Below are 6,888 nucleotides of genomic sequence, written 5' to 3' on the forward strand. Positions count from 1 at the left end.
GGCAACCCTACCTCCTCTTCCCCTGAGACCCTGCCTCTGGCCAGCTAGAAGCGAGAGCTGGGCCATGTTAAGAGCTGCCCTGGCAGCCAGAGACACTGTGAGGAGCCCCAGCCCCTCCACCTGCCTAGGGTGTGAGGATGGGGACCCAAGAGCAGCCCCCGGCCTGTGCCCCCACCTCCCAGGATGCACCACCCCAGGGAAGCTGGAGAGTCTGGGGCTCCCCACAGTGGCCTGGGCTCCTGGGGTAGCTCTTACGACAGTCTGGCTCCAGCCTGGCTGGGGGCAGAGCCTCAGGGGAAGTGGAGGAGCAGGGGGCAGGGCCTAGAGGGAGGAGATAGGGCAGTTTGTGGGGCCTCAGGAGAAAAGGAGGAGCAGGAGGTGCGGCAAACCTGAATCAACACTGACCCCAGGAAGCAGGGGCGGGGGCGGGGGCTCCTGAGCAAAGGAGAAGGATGGGGCCAAAGGGTAGCAGAGCCTGTGTTATAGAAAAGACTGAATATATGTGACCCCACAAAGGGGACTCTTGTTTCAAGTATCCCAGGCTGAGAGTAAGTCATTGCAAGGACATTAGAGGGAAGGGCAGGATGGCTGTAGGGCTACCTCTGGCCACAAGGTGCACTCTGGAGCGGTCCCCATCAGCAGTGACTTGGCCAGAGTGCATTGTGCTCTTGGAAGCCATTACCACCGGGTGAAGGTCAGCCCAGCCCCCAGGCTGCTCTAAAATCCAGTGAGCAGGGGGAGAACAGGCCAGAGAATCAAACCCTTGTAACTGGCTCCTGGCCATCCGTGCTCTCTGCAGCGCAGGGGGGGAGCTCTGCTTGCACAGCAGACAATCCAGCCGGGCCTGTCACTGCTCAGATGGCTGGAAGGCTGGTCCTATGGTCTGTGCATGGCTCTGTGACTCACTAGAGCTGGGTATGATTCCCTTGCCGTGTGTGCCCTTGGGCAAGCCATTGGCTGTCTATGAGCCTCTGGAGAGGTGGATAATAGCCCTGCCCTGCCTCAGAGAAGTGGCAGGAGGATAAATACATTCAAGGTGCTCTGTTAATCTGACAAGGGGGCCATCTGAGAGCCTAAGATCAGGGTTATATCATGGTTCCAAAGAGCAACACACCTGCCATGTGTCTTACCACAGCCTCTCCTGACATCTGCCTTCTGGGATGCCCCGAGACTCCAGGACCTTGGTGTCTGTGGCAGAAGTGAGGGTGCTTGGGGTGACAGTGATGGGTAGGTAGTGGATTTCTGAAGGGAGTAATGGAGTAATGTACGTCCACAGGGACACCGAGCATTTCAGCGCAGTCACTGGACAGGTGTTTGCAGCCTCTGAGGCTGAATGGGTCTAACTGCCAGACAATGGAGCAACAGCCACAGGGGCCTCATCTTAAATATCTGACTGGGAAAAAGCACTCTAAGGGCAAAGATCAGCTTCACAACTTGGCCCTGTAACACGAACACACCTGAGCTCTATGGTGACTGGGCCCAGGCTCACACGGGTTTCAGCTAAGGCTGCTTGCACAAGAAAGGGGCAAACAGAGGGGAAGATGCTCTCAGAGACACAGGGAAACTAGGCTGGGTCCCAAGAACTCCTTGATTTCCCAAAAGAATGTAAGTTGGGCCAGTTCTGGTTCTCTATCTCCAGAGCAAAGCCTGTCTAACTCAGCTCATAGTGAGACGTGAGATAGATGAGTGTAGATGTGTGACAGGTGTTTGTTATTTTAAAACTTGTTTCTCTAATGCTTTGTGCTCTTTGCTAATAAAACTATTAGATTTAAGGAGGCTGGGGGTGACTGTATAGCTCTGGTCTAAAGCACCTGAAGGGAAGGGACTAAGGTGTCCAGTCAGACCAGCTTGGTGATAAGCATTTAGCATAGATGAAGTTTTGTTCCCAGCTCGAAGAGTGGGACAATTGTGAGACTTCCCCCAAGACAGGAAAGACCCGGGTTAGAGCATAAAGAGATGATATATTCCAGTTTTATTGTGACAATCCTAATTCTTCTTGGGCAATGTCTATCCTTGTTGAGTGCCTATCAGTATTCAAAGTAGCAACTTGTTCAAGTTGCATCCAAGATAATGATCCAGTCAAGACAGTGATTAATGAAGTCATAGAATTTAAGGCCAGAAGGAGCCATTAGATCATGTAGTCCAGAGGTTCTCAAACTGAGAGTGGGCCCCTCTGGGGGTGTGTGGAATGTATTCGGGGGGAGATAGAGATATAGATATAGATATCTGTAGCAGGATGGTCACCCGCTCCGGGTTCAAAAGGGTTACAGCCAGCCCTGGGAGAGGACTGGGGTTGCGAGCGAATGGCTAGGCTGATGGGGAAGGCGGCCACAGCTGGGGCCACACCCCAATCAGGCCATAGCAGGCCCTATAAAAGGCTGTGAGCCAGGAGCTGAGGAGAGTCTCTCGCTACTTGTTGAGAGAGACGGGCCTGGCTGCTGGGGAGCTCACCAGGGTACCTAGAGTGAAGCAGGGCTGGGGAAAGGCCAGAGGAGCTGGGAAGCTCCAGGCTGGAAAGCCCCCAGCCTGCAGGCCTTGCTGAAGGCCTAAAGCAGGAACTGGGGTTGAAGAGGGGCAGCCAAAGGTGAGGCAAAGGCAGGAGGTCCAAATCCTCCTGGCTGATGATGAATGGCTTCTACACTGCAGTCTGCCCCAGTGTGGGGGCTAGATGGTGACTGGCAGGAGCCATAGACTGAGGCAAGGTGGGGATAGAGGGTTGGGGGGTCCCCGGGGAGGGGAGACCCAGAGACTGTGGGGGTACTGCCGAGGGCAGGACCTTGAGAAAAGGGGCAGGGGGGTCCAGGGGAGGGACACGGGGGCCAGCGACAGGTGAGACATTGGCCGGCAGATAGTGCTCTGACAGCTGGTCAGCTAATTCCCTGGACGACCAGCAGGAAGTGCCGCACCGATGTGTCCATGCGTCGCTACAATATCCTTATACGAGACACTGGTGAGACCTCCTCTGGCAAACTAAAATTCTGGTCAATCGTATTCAAGAAAGAAAATTTCAGATTGGAACAGGTGCGGAGAAGGGCTGCTAGGATAGTCAGGGCAATGGAGGGCCTGGCTTATGAGGAGACTTGGAAGAGCTTGGCTGGTTGAGCCTAAGACAACCCAGGCTGATCAGGGATCAAATTGCTCTATAAATACATTGGAGCAGGGGAGGGGTAAACACCAGGGCAGGAGATGAGCTCCTGAAGCTAAAGGACAGTGTTGGCACAAGAACAAACAGGGATCAACTGGTCAAGAGCAAACTGAGGCTGGAAAGGAGAAGGAGGTTCTGACCATCTGAGCAGGGAGGTTCTGGAATAGTCTCCCAACAGGACCAGTAGAGATTGGGGGACAAAAACTGAGCTTGTTTTAAGATGGAGCTGTGACACTGTATGGAATCTGGGCGACACTTTAGAATATTATGAATAACAATATTGTAAAATTGCAATGAGTTATGCTAGATATGCCATGTAAGATATCTTCAAAAATGTTATAATTTGCCAGATATGATAATCTTGTTTATATGCTTGTATCACCTTTGTATTATGAGTTATAGGTATGTATGTATGTCTGTAGTTCAAACTTGTGCTATGCTTCTGGGTGACACCCCAGACAGTCTGGCATCAGCACTGTGTAACCTGCTTGATGGCCCATTAAAGGACCATCAGCTGTACAACTGACCCATTGAGAGCAGGCAGATACACCTTATGACTCAGCAAGGCATGCAGGGGCCTGCCTATGGACACAAAAGGCTTCCAAGCCATGTGCTGGGAAGCTTGTGTTTGAAACAAAGGAAGCACAAGCCGCATGGCAAAAGACTATAAAAGACAGCTGCATCTTGTCCATTTTGTCTTCAGTCCTGCTTCTTACCTCTGGAGGACCATTACTACAAACTGAAGCTCTGAACAGAGGATTGAATGACCCAGAAGTCACCTACTACAGGACAGGCCCAGCAAAGAAAATAACAGAACGCCACTATCCATCACCTTCAGCCCCCAACTAAAACCTCTCCAACGCATCATCAAGGATCTACAACCTATCCTGAAGGACGACCCATCACTCTCACAGATCTTGGGAGACAGGCCAGTCCTTGCTTACAGACAGCCCCCCAATCTGAAGCAAATACTCACCAGCAACCACACACCACACAACAGAACCACTAACCCAGGAACCTATCCTTGCAACAAAGCCCGTTGCCAACTCTGTCCACATATCTATTCAGGGGATACCATCATAGGGCCTAATCACATCAGCCACACTATCAGAGGCTCGTTCACCTGCACATCTACCAATGTGATATATGCCAGCAATGCCCCTCTGCCATGTACATTGGCCAAACTGGACAGTCTCTATGTAAAAGAATAAATGGAAACAAATCAGACGTCAAGAATTATAACATTCATAAACGAGTCGGAGAACACTTCAGTCTCTCCATTCACTTGATTACCAACCTAAAAGTGGCAATTCTTCAACAAAAAAACTTCAAGAACAGACTTCAACAAGAGACTTCTGAATTGGAATTAATTTGCAAACTGGATACAATTAACTTAGGCTTGAATAGAGACTGGGAGTGGATGGGTCATTTCACAAAGTAAAACTATTTCCCCATGTTTATTCCCCCCACCCCACCCCCCACTGTTCCTCAGATGTTCTTGTCAACTGCTAGAAATGGCCCACCTTGATTATCACTACAAAAGGTTCCCCCCTGTCCCCCGCTCTCCTGCTGGTAATAGCTCACCTTAAGTGATCACTCTCATTACAGTGTGTATGGTAACATCTATTGTTTCATGTTCTCTATGTATATAAATCTCCCCACTGTATTTTCCACTGAATGCGTCCGATGAAGTGAGCTGTAGCTCACGAAAGCTTATGCTCAAATAAATTTGTTAGTCTCTAAGGTGCCACTTTTCTTTTTGCAAATACAGACTAACACAGCTGCTACTCTGAAACCCATCCAAACTGTGGATGTGATCCAGAAGGACTTTCAAGCCAGCAAACTCACCAATACTGCAGGAACATGATATATGGCCTCTGAAGTCTTTGTATGTATGTGACTGTTTTCGCATTTAACATCTTTCTTCTTGTCCTTTCTTATTTCTTTATAATAAACTTTTAGATTTAGACACCAAAATAACATGCTGCTGGCCAGTCCTTTAGGTAAGATCCTAACCTATACTGACCTGGTAACATGGCTGACTGTTTGGGGTCAGAAGAACATTTTGTGTATGTGAGCAGAATTGTTTAAATAACTTCTCACTGAACTGGACCTAGGTGCTGATTGGGAGCCAGAGAACTGGAATAAAAGGGGCTGTGTGATTAATTTTTTTGCTTCTTAATAACCAGTGTGGGAGATCAGAAGCACAGTTTGTGACTGGTTGGGAAGTTTAATTCAGTGTTACTCTCCAGTCTTGGAAGTATCTGCTCTCCCTTTTGCAGCCTTCCCAGACCTTGGCATTTCCAGTGGGGGCTGCCCCGGCCACACTGGGTCACAGGAGCTTGACAGGTTTATGCACTGGATGATAAGCCAGGGTTGCCTGTGATAGCAGGGGACTGGGCTCAGGGACGCAGGAGGTCCTTTCCAGTGTCCCTATGGGTCACATTCATCCATTTTGCGTCACACTGAGAGCTCATGTGGAGTTGCTTGTCCACTATGACCCTGCTTCATGCCCAGGCCAATGGATTTGTCCCTCAAGAGATTCAGGAGAAAGCATAAAAGAAAAGGAGTACTTGTGGCACCTTAGAGCCTAACAAATTTATTTGAGCATAAGCTTTCGTGAGCTACAGCTCACTTCATCGGATGCATTCCGATGTATGTAGCTCACGAAAGCTTATGCTCAAATAAATTTGTTAGTCTCTAAGGTGCAACAAGTACTCCTTTTCTTTTTGCGAATACAGACTAACATGGCTGCTACTCTGAAAGGAGAAAGCATGACTCAGCGTTATCGTCTTGAAAAGGAATTGGTTTTGGGCTCCTGTTTAGTGTTGTCACAGGAATTTAATTCCCTGAGTTTCTGGTAATCTCAGCATGCTGAGCTGCCAGCTGTCCCCTCCCCAGCCACTAGACTCAGAGAGGGAGGGTGGTTCAGTTGTTAAAGTGTTAACCTGGAAATCAGAAGAGTTGTCTTCAGTTCCAGGCGCTTCCACAGACCTCTTCTGTGACCTTGGTCAACTCACTTAGTCCCTTGAAGCCTTAGCAACATGTGTTTTAATGTGGCTCAGTGCAGAGGTTTACATCTAGGACAAGGGACACAAGCTATCCGTATCAGATGGGGGACATCCTGGGAAGGAATGACTCTGAAAGAGACTTCAGAGTAGCAGCCGTGTTAGTCTGTATTCGCAAAAAGAAAAGGAGTACTTGTGGCACCTTAGAGACTAACAAATTTATTTGAGCATAAGCTTTTGTGTGCTACAGCTCACTTCATTGGATGCATTCAGTGGAAAATACAGTGGGGAGATTTCTATACACACACAGAGAACATGAAACAATGGGTATTACCATACACACTATAAGGAGAGTGATCTTTAAGATGAGCTATTACCAGCAGGAAGGGGGAGGGGGGAAAGGAGGAAAACCTTTTGTGGTGATAATCAAGGTGGGCCATTTCCAGCAGTTAACATGAATGTCTGAGGAATAGTGGGGAGTGGGGCAGTGGGGGAGAAAGAACATGGGGAAATAGTTTTGCTTTGTGTAATGATCCATCCTCTCCCAGTCTCTATTCAAGCCTAAGTTAATTGTATCCAGTTTGCAAATTAATTCCAATTCAGCAGTCTCATTGGAGTCTGTTTTTGAAGTTTTTTTGTTGAAGGATAGCCACTTTTAGGTCTGTAATTGAGTGACTGGAGAGATTGAAGTGTTCTCCAACTGGTTTTTGAATGTTATAATTCTTGATGTCTGAT

This window comes from Dermochelys coriacea, chromosome 1 (genome assembly GCF_009764565.3).
Source record: "Dermochelys coriacea isolate rDerCor1 chromosome 1, rDerCor1.pri.v4, whole genome shotgun sequence".
Lineage (NCBI taxonomy): Eukaryota > Metazoa > Chordata > Testudines > Dermochelyidae > Dermochelys > Dermochelys coriacea.